The 14,542-nt window shown below is 50.8% G+C and overlaps 1 protein-coding gene across 2 annotated transcripts in view; it reads left to right on the top strand.

The window, feature by feature from the left end:
- TRABD2B (TraB domain containing 2B) overlaps positions 1-14,542 on the top strand; it is a 217,007-nt gene that overhangs the window by 43,608 nt on the left and 158,857 nt on the right. The gene's annotated exons all lie outside the window — the stretch shown is intronic.

Below are 14,542 nucleotides of genomic sequence, written 5' to 3'. Positions count from 1 at the left end.
CAGCAAATTTGGGCCCACCTCGGTGGCTCTGGGGGGCTCTTCCCTCTTCCAGGAATTCCAGCCCCCTCTTTTCTGTCTTCTCAACCTCCGAGGCCCCCCTGAGACGCTCCCTCCTGAGGAGCCCTCCCGGGACAGAGCTTCACACCTCCTCCTCGGCGTTCTGTCAGTCCACTTGTGACATCTCTGACTGTGGGGGGCCACGGCCGTGCGCCGCTCTCGGCAGCCTTCAGGGGAGGCCATGCTACCAGGGAGCGCAGAGCCCTGATGGCCTCCAGGTCTCCAGCAGCAGTGCCTTGGGGATCTGCCCCGTGAAGCCGAGTCTGTGCCCTTCCCAGGCGGCCCCAGTCAGCAGAGCACAGCATCTGTGCTAGGACAGAGCATCTACCTCTGACTTGCCTTCTGTTTCCCAGAGGACTTCTTGGTTATTCATTTTTTCTTGTTGGTCTTTACTTCTTCCTCCACTGGCTCTTAATTCATGCATTTATTCATTCATTCCGCAGATACTTCTCGAGGCCCACCATCCACAGCTCAGTGCCAGGGCTGCTCTCTCCCCGCTACCCCCAGCTGCATCTTCCTTATCTGCCTTTGCCTCACACCCCCCACAGTCACACACAGCCATTCCAAGTCCTGTGGCCCCTTCATTCCCGGCACATGCATTCCTGGGTCTTGCGATGCCATCTCTTACACCCTAGGTAGCTTCCTAGTGGGGAACACCTGCCCCCGGTGATGGCTCACGACAGTGCATAGCATATGTTAGGGTGCAGAAATTATGAGTTGAGTGAGTGACTTTCATGTGACTTGTCAGGATTGATTAGAAGAGGTAATGTGTGTAAAGCAACAAGCATGCGGCCTGGCAAGCAGTAGGTGCATGGTAAATGAGCATGGTTAATTTCCAGTAAATTCCATTTGATGGCATATCTCACAAATTGGAGCTGATGTTTCCTTCTATTGTATTCTGTGACTTTTTTTCCTTGATGCATCACACGTAGAGCTGGGAAAGAAAGAGATGGTGAAAGCTGCATTGTGTTATGTCTTTCCTGAGACACAGGACACAAATGTGCAAGCCTCATGGGTGGTAACACATGGGTCTGGATTCAGGAGACCTAAGTGCTAGCCGGGGGCCCTGCCAATAGCTTGATAATTGATCCTGTCCTTCTCTGGTCCTCAGTTTCACCATCTGTAGTAGAGAATCAGACTCTAGTTTCCACAACCCTTCAGAACTAAGGTTCTGCAATAAGGGCCAGAACCAATAGAAATGAACTTGTATTTGCTTTTTGTTTTGAGATTATTTTTGCGTTTTCCACTTCCCACCTCCTTTCTCCAGGAAAGCTGAGAGTTCATTAGATTGACTTGTAATAGCAGAAAGCAGATGCTCAATAAACACCTTATAACTTGATATTAATTACATTTTGCAGTTTACCTGTGAAGGAACATAGGTATCTTTCAACCACATTTGAAATTTCTTGCCAGAAGTGGGGGAAGAAAACAAACATGTATTAATCACTGGTTGTGTGCCAGTGTCCTAGTGTAGAGATTTTGTGTGCATGTCTGCATTGAACCTTACGAACCCCATTCTGGGGTAGCCAGAGTTATCCTCATGTTTTTGACTTGGAAACCAAGACTCAAAGAGAGGAAGAAACTATCCCAAAGGCTTGGAACGACCAAATGATTGGATATTTGAACCCACTGCTCCCTGGCTCCAAAGCTTGTGCTCTTCTTGCTTTTAGGTTAATTGCTTTTGCCTTCAGGATTTCAAAAGAGAAAACAAAAACCCAATAAAATGTCTAAAATACTTAGAAATGACAAGTCAGTGAATGCTTGGGCATAGAAAGTAAGAAGTGTGAGCTCTCAAGTAGCCCGCCTAGTTTAAATCCCACCTGTGCCCCTACTAGCCTTTCCGTCTTGGGCAAGTTCCTCAACCTCCTCTGTTTCCATCTCTTCATCTTTAAAATGGTCATAACAGCAGTAACTACCTCCTAGGCTGTTATAAGTATTAAATAAGTTAATTTACGTAGAGATCTTGTGGTAGTGCCTGCCTGGCATCTCGTAAATATGCAATAAGTGTTGGGAATTATTATCATTATTATTATCATTGTCAGAGTTATTTCGATCCAAGCCTGGGATCCGGTGGATTTCTGCTGGCTCTTCTCCTCTGGAGCGCACTAGGTGGGTGACAAGGGATGTCCTTCTGGAGACTGTCGCCATAGCTGCTAGGCTGCAGTCCAGCCCATGCAACTCACGGAGAGGAACAACGTTAGCGCCTGAGCCCTGCTTGGCCTGGGAGACGAGAGTTTCCAGGAGTGCTTGATGGTTGCTGGAGCAGGACCCTGAAAATGTATAAACACCCCAGCTGTGGAGACACTGCCTCCCCTGCTCCGGCCCCTTCACCCCAGCCCTGGCCCTGCTCTGTCTTAAGTGCTTAAGTGCTCAGGGCTGCTGAGCCCAGGGAATGCCCTGCTTATTCTCCAGGAGAGCAGGGGGCTTTGCTCAGCCGGAGGTGGAGAGCGTGACACGTGAGTGGCGTAGCAGGAGCTCTTGGCATCCCCAGTGAATCGGGGAGTCTGAGGCCAAAAGGGGCCAGAAGAAGTCATTTCAGACCAGTTCTCCAGCACAGGTGGGGCTAAGTCTGGTTGCATCACCTCCTCCCCCCATAGTGTTCCTTCATTCATTGGACAAACATTTCCTGAGCTCCTGTTTTGCACCAGGCCATACAAAGTTAGTAAGTATTACTTTGACAATGGTATACTATTGACTAACGTTGAACACTTGTAGTATTCCAGGTGCCGTTCTAAAAACTTCCTAATTGTGAATTCATTTAATCCTCACACTAAAACCCAGTGGGTGAATTCTAGGATTATCTCTATTTTGTAGATGAGGAAAACAGAGAGGTGAAATAACTCACCCAGGGGCACACAGTGCGTGGCAGAGAAGGGACTCAAATCCAAGTAGCTGGGCTTCAGAGCTGCCACGCCACCGGCCTCGCAGGAGACGAAGGCAGGCCTGTTCATCAGCCCTCTCTCATGCCTTCTTTCAGCCTCCCGGCAGCCCTGAGAGGTAGGCAAGGATCATTGGCCTAGTGTATAAATTGGGGGACCAGAGTGAAATGGCATGACCAGGTTCACGCATCTAGTTCATGGTCAGATTAAATTGGAACTCAGGTTTCCTGGCTCTTAAGGTGGTTTATTTTCTCCTGCACGAAGCTGCCTGTGTGTGTACCTGGGTATTTGTGTGTGGTCGCAGGTGTCTGCAGGTGTGTACATGAATGTGTGTGTGTGCTTGCAGGCACACGTTTCTCTGTGTGTGTGTGTGTGCATGCACGTGCATGCATGGGTGTGCATGCGTGCAGGTATGTATGTGTGTTAGGAGGGGGTGGATGGCTGATGGAAACTCTGAAGGCTTCTCACCTGAAGACCTCGGCATGCATCCTGGCTCTACCACCGGGGTTCTGGGACCGTACCAGGTCCCCTCCCCTCTCCCCTCTCCCCAGCCCCAGAGTTAGGGTGAGTGGTGGGCGAGGAGGGTCTCAGAGGTTTTGCCCTTCTCTGGCACTCTCTGCTGCTGAGAGGCCATGGTAAGCAGGGAGGGAGTGGGCCCAGGGAGGCTGCACCGAGGAGGTGCCCCCAGAACAAAATGTTGGGACCGAGACAGACAGCCGGAGTAGGGAAGTGTGGGCAGAGAGTGTCATTCATACGCCCAACTGCTCTTCTGGGCTGGAGTCCAGGAATAGCTGTGGTGAGAACTACATTTTTAAAGTGGGTCTTAATGTTTTTCACTGCTGGAAAATATGCCATTATGGGCATTTTTCTCCTCCAAATTCCTGGACCTCCATGCCCCCCAAGCTCCCCTCCCACACTGCTCACTTTATTTCTCTCTGACGAAGCCTGTCTATTTTTATTCCTGAGCACCACCTCCGTCCCTTAACTGCGCACGGAAGAGCTGGCTCAGGTCTCGTTGCTGTGTCGGGGACACGTGACTGGGGCAGTGTGACTCGGCTCACCACTGGGCAGCAGCCTAGGGAGCCAGCCTGTGGCATAAGGGGACAGGGCACAGGAGCAGGGTGCAGGAGGCTTCCAGGGCGGGCACTACTGCTCTCCAGTTCACTAGAGGAAACATGTAGTGACTGTCACCCTGGGAGACCGCGGTGACACAGTGGTTGCCATGTGGCCTGTGCTTCAGATAGACACAGTCAGCCCCAGCTCAGTTCTTTCCAGGTATGCAAAGCTGGGCAGATTCCTCCATGTCTCTGTGACTCCGTTTTCTTATGAATGAGAAGTGAGATAATAATAGTAAGGAAAATAATAATGAGAACAGTAATGAGATGTTAATGAGATAATAGTACCTGTCCACAGTAACCCCCAACATATCCCATCAACCTTCTTATTGTATTTGAGATGCTCACAGCCTGACCGTGGAGCAGGGAACCATGTACTACGTGTGCGACAAGGCAAGTGGGATCCTGCTGCACTAGGGTCCTGTAGGGCGCCGGGGGCTGGCAAGCACCACTCATGCCCCCTGGGAGCCAGGGGAGCTTCTCCAAGGCTGCTCCTTGAAGAGTCAGAGTTGACAGAACAGTGAAGAGGCCTAAGGACCTTGTAAACAAGGAGCAGAGAGCGCTAGCACAGTCACCTGGGGGAATGCATGGTGCTCGGGGCCGGGGGAAGCCACATGTTGCTGGGATAAAGGGGGCATCAGGGATAGGTGGGAGAACAGGCTGGAAAATGAGGACCAGATTGTGATGGGCCTTCAATGACAGAGTTTTTCCTGGGACATCGAAGCCCTGCAGGATTTTTAAACTTTGCTTGGATCTTGACCACTCTGGGTGCAGTGTAGAAGATGGAGCAGAAAGGTAGAGGCTGGAGGCAGGGAGGCCAGGGAGGAGGTTGTGGAATAGTCCAGAAGAGGGGTCCTGAAGGCCTGAGCTAGGCAGAGCTTGCTACATAAGCTGCTCTCAATAGAAGTTTAGATGAATGACTTGGAAAGGAGGAGACAGACTCTGTGTGATCTTGAGTAAGTCCCTCACCCTCTGGGGGCTTCAAGTTTTCCATCTGAAACAAAGACACTGAAATAGTCTCCTGATTAATATCAGAGTTCCACTCCCAGCCTGGTTTCTCACTAGGTGAGTTACTTCACCTCTCAAAGCCACTGTGATTTTTATCCACAAAAGGGCTTAACAGTACTACCTGTCTCAGTGGGTTGCTGAGCAGATTAAAAGAGAGAATCCAGACAGAACACAGCTCAGCGCCTGGCAGCTGGCAAACCTACACAACCGGCTGCTCTCATCGTTGTTGCTTATTGCTAACTTGTATTATTATCATCATCATCATTTAGAATCTTCTCCTACCATTCCATGTGATGAAATGTTTAGATAGAACCTCCCTAAGTTAGATCACAATACCCATCTTTGCATCCTTGTCCACTGCGCTCTAAGCCGCTGCTGGAGGGTCTGCTCTTCATTGTCATACTGGCTTTTATTGGGCTCGCAAAACTTTTTAAAAGTCTCTGCCTGCTCTTTCTATCCCATCTTCCCAAGCCAAACCCCCTTCAAAGTGGAAATGATTAATTTAACAGTAATTAGAGAAACTTGGGGGGCATTAGGAATTCAAGGCTCTCACAGTATGATCTCAGGGGTCCTGGTCCTGCTTCTCTTCCTCAAGGCTGGTACCCTGGGCACCGAGGCTGGGAAGCTCTTTCCTGCCTCCCAATATTCCCCTAAGTGGTTTTCCCCCAACACCCCATGTCCATCCGCCTGTCTCTCTCCCTGTCTCTCTCTCTCACACGTGCACACACAGGCACAAAGGCACACACTGTTACTCTTCTCTCTGTGTGGGATTCTGACTCCATCAATGTCAACCTCTTATCCTACTTCTTCCGAGAAGCCGCCTCAGATCTCTGCTTCCAGAAGGAGTGACTCTCATCCTTGACACTCTCACAGGGCACTGTTTGTCCACTACGATTGCTCTCTGCAGCTGTGTGCGTCGCCTCTACCCAGCACGTCCCAAGCGCTGTGTGCTTCATGCTTGACTTGAGTTGAATCCAGCCCAACTCCATTGTCTTACAGATAGGGACACAGGGTTCCACTGAAAGGAAGGTGGGAGACCCCGCCATTCCCTTTCCCCAGTCCCAGAAAGCAGTGGTGCCAGAAAGAAGACAACCTGAACCCTGCGCCTTCATGAATGCCACCCCCATCCCACACCCGCCTGCCATGTATGTTTACCCAGGATTCAGGACAGAAGGGACCATAGTTTTCAGGGAAACAACGGGAAGCGGGTAAAGTTTGTGGAAGGCCGTGTTCCAGGGAGGGGTAGAGCTGGGACTAGGGTGGCCCAGAGGTTTTGTGACTCTGTAACCCTGAGTTCTCCCTCTCTTGTTGTCCCCTCTGCTCTCTCCCTCACCTGCCCGGCTCTCTCCACACCTGTAGCCAGAACCCCATCACACGCATAACACCCCAAGGAGAGAAGGATCCTGGGAGTGGACCACATGTCCCTTTCTGTTGGCTTCTGGCCTCTTCCAGGCCTGAGTTCCCTTTGGCCTCACCTAATTGCCCTCCAGCCGTGCTCTGCAGACCCGCGCCCGAGGTTTGGTGGCGACGATATGTAATTTAGGCCCCATCCGCGGCTGACAAAATATATAATGAGTGGTAGAACCGGAGAATGATGATACTGTTGGTGACCGCTGTGTGATTGGGGTGGGAGCTGGGGGTTTTCCTGTTTCCTGTTGGAATGAGGAAGTCACGACAGATGTGTGCCCCCACCAACAGCCCTTCACCGAGTCTGGGGCATTTGCTTCCTCTCCCTGACATCTGGGTTTGGGATGTTGCCCTCGGCCATCAACTGAAGACGGTGACAGCACAGCTGAACGACAGCTGGCACCAGCAGGGCAGGAGGCAGAGAGATTGACCTTGAGAGAAGAAACCTTGGCATAAACATTGGACCAGTCTCCATGACCCCTCCTCCCTTGTTGGGGACCTCTTGGCTTCCACTTGTTACAGGAAGCTTGTTTTTAAAATTCCTACCCTTGTTAGAAAAATAAAAGTGTTGGGACCTGCCTCTAACCCTCTGAGTCACCCTGGACAAATCCCTTCCCTTTCTGGGCCTCGGTTTCCTCATCTGTAATGATGGTGATGGTGGTAGTGAGGATGGTGGTGACGATGATGATGATCCTTGTTTATCGATCAATATATCGTAAATGGTTTTCACGTACGTATTCCTTACAACATTCCAATGTGTTGAGTACCGTTATTACCCCCATTCTACAGATGAGAAAACTGAGGCATTGAATGATTAACTTGGCAAGATCACACAGCTCATAAATGAGAGGAGCAGCATACCTTTGACAACAAGGGTAGTGCAGTGGATTCTTTAAGCTTCCTTCCAAGTCTAAAATGTAATGGCAATCTAACTTTAAATATTTCTTATCTTTTTTCATGCCTTCTCTTTTGTCTATGTGCTGTCCCTCTGTCACTGGAGACACCCTTTCATACAAGTTCCACCCATTCTTTAAGACTCAGCTCTTCCGTGAGCCTCCCCTGACTTCTCCAGGCCTGGTAGAGCTCCTCGTCAGCATCTGGGTCCCTCATTGTCTGCCCGTCCTTCACCCTCACACCTGCCGTGTCCTCTGTTCTCCTTTCCACTCCAGCACGTATGAGCTCGTAGCCAGGAGGGAGGCAAGATTTTGCCCGTCTCTCTCTCCCCCTCTGCCCTGAGTAGGGCTGGTGTTAGGGTAGACTATCGTTTGACCCACACTCTTCGTGCATCTATAAATGATGAAGCATCCAATTCATGATCTCAGCCCCAGGTAAGCCAATCTTCTCTCTGTGCCCCTTGGTCTACAAGAGCATCGCACCTCTGAGTTCAGCTGAGTCTGTTGCTGAGAATGACTCTTTTCTGACCTCCTCTGAGAGAGAGCGAGAGACCTTGTCATTCCCGAGCCCCTGCTGGGTGCTTTCCCATATGTTCTCCTGTTACTGCTCCTAACAGCCCTGCAAGGCAGCAGCTCTTAGCCCCATTTTTGCGTTTGAGGCTCAGAGAAGGGAAGTCCTTTGTCAAGATTGCATAGCTTGTAAGTGGCAGAGTGGAATTTGAGCGTGGGTCTGCCCGCCTCTATGGTCGATGTCTTTCCTTCTGTGGCTTTATGTCCCAAACCGAAAATTACAAAATGTGGTGGGCCCTTTGGGATGCCTCTTCTGGACATGAGAAATCGTTTAGGAGATACAGTTTAGATCCCTAGATGTTGGGATTTCTAGGCCATTCCAGTGACATAAGCAGCTCGTGGGATATGACATTTGAAATGAGAACTAACCCGGGTCCTTCAGTCCCCCTTGAGATGTAGCATTTGTCTCTGCAGTCGTGTTCTGCATCCTCATTAAGCAGGCCCGCTGCTTTTGGAGTCTACTTAAATGTGCCGCCAGTCATAGATAGCTACCCTGATTTTATTACCTACTTTGTACAGCAGGCCTCTCTTCACATGAAGTTCACCCAGCGGTCAATTCCTGAGCCCCACCTTGTGTGGGGTTGGACCTGTCCCCCGCCCCCAGAAGCTCTATTCCAGCAAAGAGAAATGAACAGCTCAGTGCAGTGTAGTGATGACAGGTCTGAAAGCACACACCGTGAGTTTAAAGTTTTGAGCTGGAATCTTCTGACTTCAAGTCCAACTCCATTATTTGACAGCTGTTAAGTGACCTTAGGCAAGTCACTTAACCTCTCTGAGCTTTTGTTCCCTCTTCTGTAAAATGTGGATAGAGCTAGCACCTGCCCCACAAGGATGGAATAAGGATTAGATAAGGTACATACTGTACTCAGCACAGCCTCAGGCAAAGAGAAGAGCCTCAATAAATAGCAGGTGTGATGATGATTCTTGTGTGCTGTGCTTAGGGGCAGAGAGTAACTAACCGCTGGGGGGTGGGGTGTCTGAGGAGGCCTCTTGCAGGAGGTGACACCAAAGCTGCCTCCTGGGGGATAGGTGGGGATTTGCCAGCTGGTGAAGGAGAAGGGTGTTGGTAGCGGCCCCTCTCACGATGAGCTGTGTCGTCTGCTGCTTTTGACTCCGACTCTGCCTTCTATTCTGAGAGAGGGGCAGCGGGCTTATCTGAGCGCCACCTCGAAGGTTCTTCAGGACACAGGCGTTGCCTCATCGGGACTCTTATTGGAATTCCAGGCCACCAGATGCCTCCTCTTGCAGCTCCACTCTGAGCCCTGTGTCTGGCCCTGATCTTCCCCCACCCCCAGCCACCTTGGAAATGTGGCCAATGACGAAACAGAGACTTGAGTCCCATTTGTGGCTCCATCAACTTTGGAAGCAGATCATGGGAATTTTCTGAATCTGGGCCCCCAGCCAGAAGGCATTTATAATCAGACATGGAGCAATCATTAGAGCAGAAACAATAAATTAAAACAGCACCGAGAGAACTCCCCAGAGCTGCTCCCGAGAGTGGGAATCCAAGGAGCAGAATGCTGGCAGGCCCGAGGCCCGCCTGCCCCACCGCGCTCAGGCTGTGTCCTCAGACATCTGCCAGTTAGCAGGCTGCCGCGGTGCTGCCTGAGGCACAGGCGCTGCAAGGACTGTGGGAGGGACAGCAGAGTGGGAGGGGTCTTCCCGTAAAGCACCTTAAGGGCCAGGCCCTGGAGAGGTGTGGGGTCAGCCTGGAGGGTGGTGGGAAGAACCAGAGATTTGGGAATCAGAAGACCTGCTGAGGGATCACAGTGAGTCCCTCCCTCTCTCTGAGACTCAATGTTCTTGTCTGTAAAATGGGAATAATAATATGCCCCATCTCACATGATAACAATGAAGATTAACGTGTTAAACAGAGTCAAAAGCCTGGCACATACTAAGTGCTTCATAACGTCAGTCCTCCCCCAACTTCTTCCTTCCACCCTCTCTCTGTGCCATCCGTATAGCAGTCATTAGCCGTCTGTGACTATTTACATTTAATTTAAACTCAACTGAATTTAAACATTTCGTTTTTCAGTTGTACCAGCTCATTTCAAGTGAGTGGCCACCGTAGTGGGCGGCACAGGTACAGAGCATCTCCATCACTGCAGAAAGTTCTGTTGGACAGTGCTGCCCACGATCTGCTACCTGCAAGAAGTGAGGTCCAGCAGCCACTCACTGGGCCGGGCCCTGGGTTTCCAGAGATGATGGAAACCCTGTCCCAGCCCTCAAGGAGCACTATGAGCAGAGATGGGCAGACAGTGTGAGAAATGCCAAGAGGCTGGGCCAGAGGAAGGGCACCTAAACAGGCCTCAAGGGGGTCAGAGAAGGTTCTCTGGAGAATGCCTGAGCTGATAGTTGAAGGACGTAAGACAGAGAGTGACATTCTGGGTAGAGCGGCCCAGGGGACAGCAGCACTTCCCCCCTGTGTCTTGGTCAGAACAGCCCCACACCCACCAAGATTCAAGGAGCGGGGACGCTGACCCACTTGTTGATGGGAGGGATGATGAAGATTTTGGGGCCGCCCTCGATTGGCTGCGTTGACATCCCAGCATGTATCACCTGTTACTCTTAACCTGTCCTGTGTCAATCACCAGAAGACAGGCTTCTTGAGGGCTGAAACTTTTCTCTTACTCACTGCTTTATCCCCAGCACTTAAAACAGCGCCTGGCACATAGGAGGGATCAGAACAATGGATGAGTGAATAAATGAATGAATGAATGAATGAATAGTTATGTGCAGTACAAGCCACTTACCTTGTGTAAGTTTTGATTCCTTATTTGAAAAAACAGAGATTGTTTTTCTTGCCTTGCCTTCTTTTTTGGAGTCCTAGAATGTTCTAGAGCAGGGAGAACTTTAGAGGGCCTCCAGCTCAGCCCTTCTGAAAGCCAGACCTTTCTCTTCCCCACACCAGTGGCCGCACCCCACCTATGTTTTCTCCACCCGGACAGGTGTGCTGAGGAGACCCATGGGGTGCGGTCTGGAGGAGCACCTGAGTCATCAGACATGGTATCTGGTCCCAACTGTGCTCAAAATTTGCTGTGGGACCCTGGGTGGGTTCCTTTCCCTCTCTGGGCCTCAGTGCTCCTATTTGTAAAGTGAGGGACTTGGCCCCAGATCACATTCTAATCACCTCGGGCCATGGAGACAAGGGCTGTCAGGCGGGAGAAGGACTTGGGTGACTTGAAGCCTCAAGATGTTTTTTCTCAGGAGAAGAGCCACTGGCAGGGAGGACCAGGGGACAAAGGGACATTAGCCTCCATCCGTATGCCACCAGCTTTCAAGCAAAGATTTGTGCGTATCTCCTGTCACTCCGCTAGCTGGGAGTCTCCTCTGTCCACCAGCCTCTGAGGGCAGAGTTGGGAGGAGGAGGGTGGGGCAAAGCAGAGCTGGTTAACCACGTCTGAGACCGAGGCTCCCTTCCCTCGCGCCCTTGCAAACAGCCAGGGCCCTTGTTCCATCTCAGGATTTGGGGCCGGAGCCGTGCTGGAGGCAGCAGGGAGCTAAGCGCTGATCTGGAGCGATCAGGTGCAGATACCCAGAGGAAGCCCACCCCGCCGGGAAGGGGCCGCAGACTTTGCTCCTGCCTGTGCTAATCTCAGGGGCTCAGGCTTTGTCAGAGCCGACACTTCCCTCATAAATCATCGGCCTCCTGGTCTTTCTCTTCTTTGGCGTCTTCCGTCAGACACCAAAAGGCATTCAGGAAATGGGACCCTCAACCTCGGCTGACCGTGGCTCAGGATCCACCTTCTGGGAGGGAGGAGGGGAAGGTCGTGGTGTGGTTTCCAGGACCTGGGAGGGTCTGGGGCTCACCCAGCCTACACTCCACGCCTGAGTGCCCACCTGGCTGGGTGCTGGGGAAGCAGAGACAGGGGAGGATTGGTCCCACTCAACACTGCAGTCTGATAGAGGCGGTGAGTATGTGAGAGGGGTGCAGGTGGGGGGAGTAGGGAGTGAGGTCTGCACAATAACCAGCCATTTTCATACGGGAGTCAGTGCAGTGAGATCGACTTTTGGCTCGAGGAAGCTGAAGGACAAGAAGCAATTAGACAGATGAAAAGCAGCTGAAAGAGTATATAAGTAGAGGGAATAGCATATGCCAAAGCCCAGAGGCAAAAGAGGAGTGCCAGGGAAGGCTCCTTGGAAGAGAAGGTACCTACTCGGAGTCTGAATAGGAGGCCTGGGGAGGAAGGCATTCCAACCAGAAGGATTGAAGTAGGCAAGGGCACAGGTGTGTGAGATGCCACAGGCGTGTGTGCATGTGTGTGTGTGGAGGGGAGGAACAGAAAGGGCCAGCAGTTTGGGGTCGGCAAGCCAGTGGGGAAGGCAGCCCAGCAGGAACTGGCAGAGGTGAGTGCGGAGAGGCAGGCCTCACGGAGGGCCTGGCAGTCCATGCTTGAGTTCTGTTCCACAGGTATACAGTGGAATATTGCTTAGCCATAAAAAATAATGAAGTAATGCCATGTGCAGCAACATGGATGGACCTAGAGATTATCATACTGAGTGAAGTAAGTCAGACAGAGAAAGACAAATATCATATGATGTCACTTATATGTGGAGTCTAAAAAAGGGGTACAAATGAACTTATCTACAAAACAGAAATAGAGTCACAGATATAGAAAACAAACTTATGGTCACCAGGGGATGTGGGGGAGGGATAAATTGAGAGGTTGGGATTGACATATACACGCTACTATATATAAAATAGATAACTAATAAGGACTACTGTATAGCACAGGGAACTCCACTCAATACTCTGTAATGGCCTATATGGGGAAAGAATTTAAAAAAGAGTGGATATATGTATATGTATAACTGATTCACTTTGCTGTATAGCTGAAACTAACACAACATTGTAAATCAACTATAGTCCAATAAAATTTTTTTAAAAAGACGTGGAAATTTGTTGCAAAATTTTAAGCAACAGAGAGCTACAGACAGATGTGTATTTCCAATGGGCCCCTCTAGCTGGAGAAGAGCTGGACAAGGAGAGACTGGAGGTGAGGAGATAGGTGAGGTATAGTTGGTGTTACCCAGGCCGAGTCCAGCCCCAGCTGCTCACAGAGCCCGGAGTGCCAGCACTAGAGCATCATTCCAGTGGCATAACCCTGTCCAGCCCACTCATGAGCACCCCCTTGAGGCAGGCCCTGTGCTGGTCCCGGACATGCAAAGGTGAGGGCCGGCCCCCAGGAGTGCCTCCAGCGAGACGAGGGCAGCTTTATGGACCAGGAGGCAAGGGGTGGTCATAGGTGCCGTGACACTGGTGCTTCAGTGGGATTCGAGAGCACAGGAGGGAGACCAAACTTTTCTGTCCGTTCAGCAAGCACAGGGTCAGTGCCTGCTCAGTGTGCCACACTCTAGGAATAAAAAGATGAGCAAGTCGAAGAGGTCTTGGCTCTGGAGCTTACAGTTCAGCGGGGAGGCTGATGAACACCCAGGCAGGGACAGTACTCTTCAGGAAAGGGTATGATGAGGGTATAGCACAGAGCAGGGGCATGGAAATAGCCAGAGATTCAGAAGACAGTGAGGGGACTAGAGAGAGGCGAGGGGACCTGGGACTCCCAATGTAAGGAGATTCATTTTGTCAGGGTCATGCAAGTGCAAAGTCAACACCTAAGAGCCAGGGCCTCTGTAAATTTTGTGCTCTAGGTGCCTCATTTGCCTCACCCTAGCCCTGGCCCAACAGGGGAAAATTTGTGTCTAAACTAACGTATAGGCTGAGACATAAAGGTTGAATAGGAATTCAATGAAGAGGAGGTTTGTGGAAAGAGCATTCCCGGTAAGGGGGAACAGCATGTGCAAAGACCCTGAGGCGAGAGGCGCCTGTGCTCAGGTACCTGCCAGTCATCTGGTCTTCTAACCAGAGGGTCAGAAAGTGAGGCTGAGAGGCAGCCAGGGCCTCATAACTTAGGTTAAAGCAGTTAGGGTTTTCCTGGGGAGATGGTTTCACAGGGGGAATCAGCATGAACTTCCTGGGGCCGATGATGTTTGGGGGAGCAGAGAACCCAGGCAGATGAGAATGGGGGAAGTGAGAATTCCTGAACAGAGTGAGGGCCTGAGGGACCGCTCAGCCACATATTCATCAAACTGACTGAGCCAGTGCTGTATGCTGGAGCCTCTGACTAAGCAATGGGCATCTGTCTGCAGATTGGCTTTTTGCTAGATGATTTGATTGGGAACTTTTCAGAATTTAAAGGATGAGGGGATCTAAACTTTAAGAGCCTTGCTGCCCCCCTCCCCGACCTGTCCTTTCTCCTCTCCTCAGTTCAGCAACCATGTCTGTGTTGTTGGGGGTAGAAAAGCAGTCTTTTCCCAGACGCGTGGGCCTGGTAGTCACGGGGTATGGGACTTGGAGGTAGTGGAGGATAGGAAAGGCAAAACTGTGAATGCCAGGCGTAACACACCGGATACAGCATCTCATGTTAATCCTCACCGTATTCATCATTAAAGGTAGCTGTTGTTATACCCATTTTACAGCTGGTAAAACTGAAGCTCAGAGAAATTTGCTAGCTTTCACCCAGGTCATATTATGGCAGAGACAGGATTTGAACCCAGGTTGCCCTGATTTCAGGTCCCATAAGCCCTTCCTTTGCATCACACTGCTGCTGGGGCCCAT

The sequence above is a fragment of the Mesoplodon mirus genome, assembly GCF_964341445.2.
Source record: "Mesoplodon mirus genome assembly, chromosome: 3".
Lineage (NCBI taxonomy): Eukaryota > Metazoa > Chordata > Mammalia > Artiodactyla > Ziphiidae > Mesoplodon > Mesoplodon mirus.
Note: the sequence above shows the minus strand (reverse complement) of the source record. Positions and strands in the feature narration are given on the sequence as shown.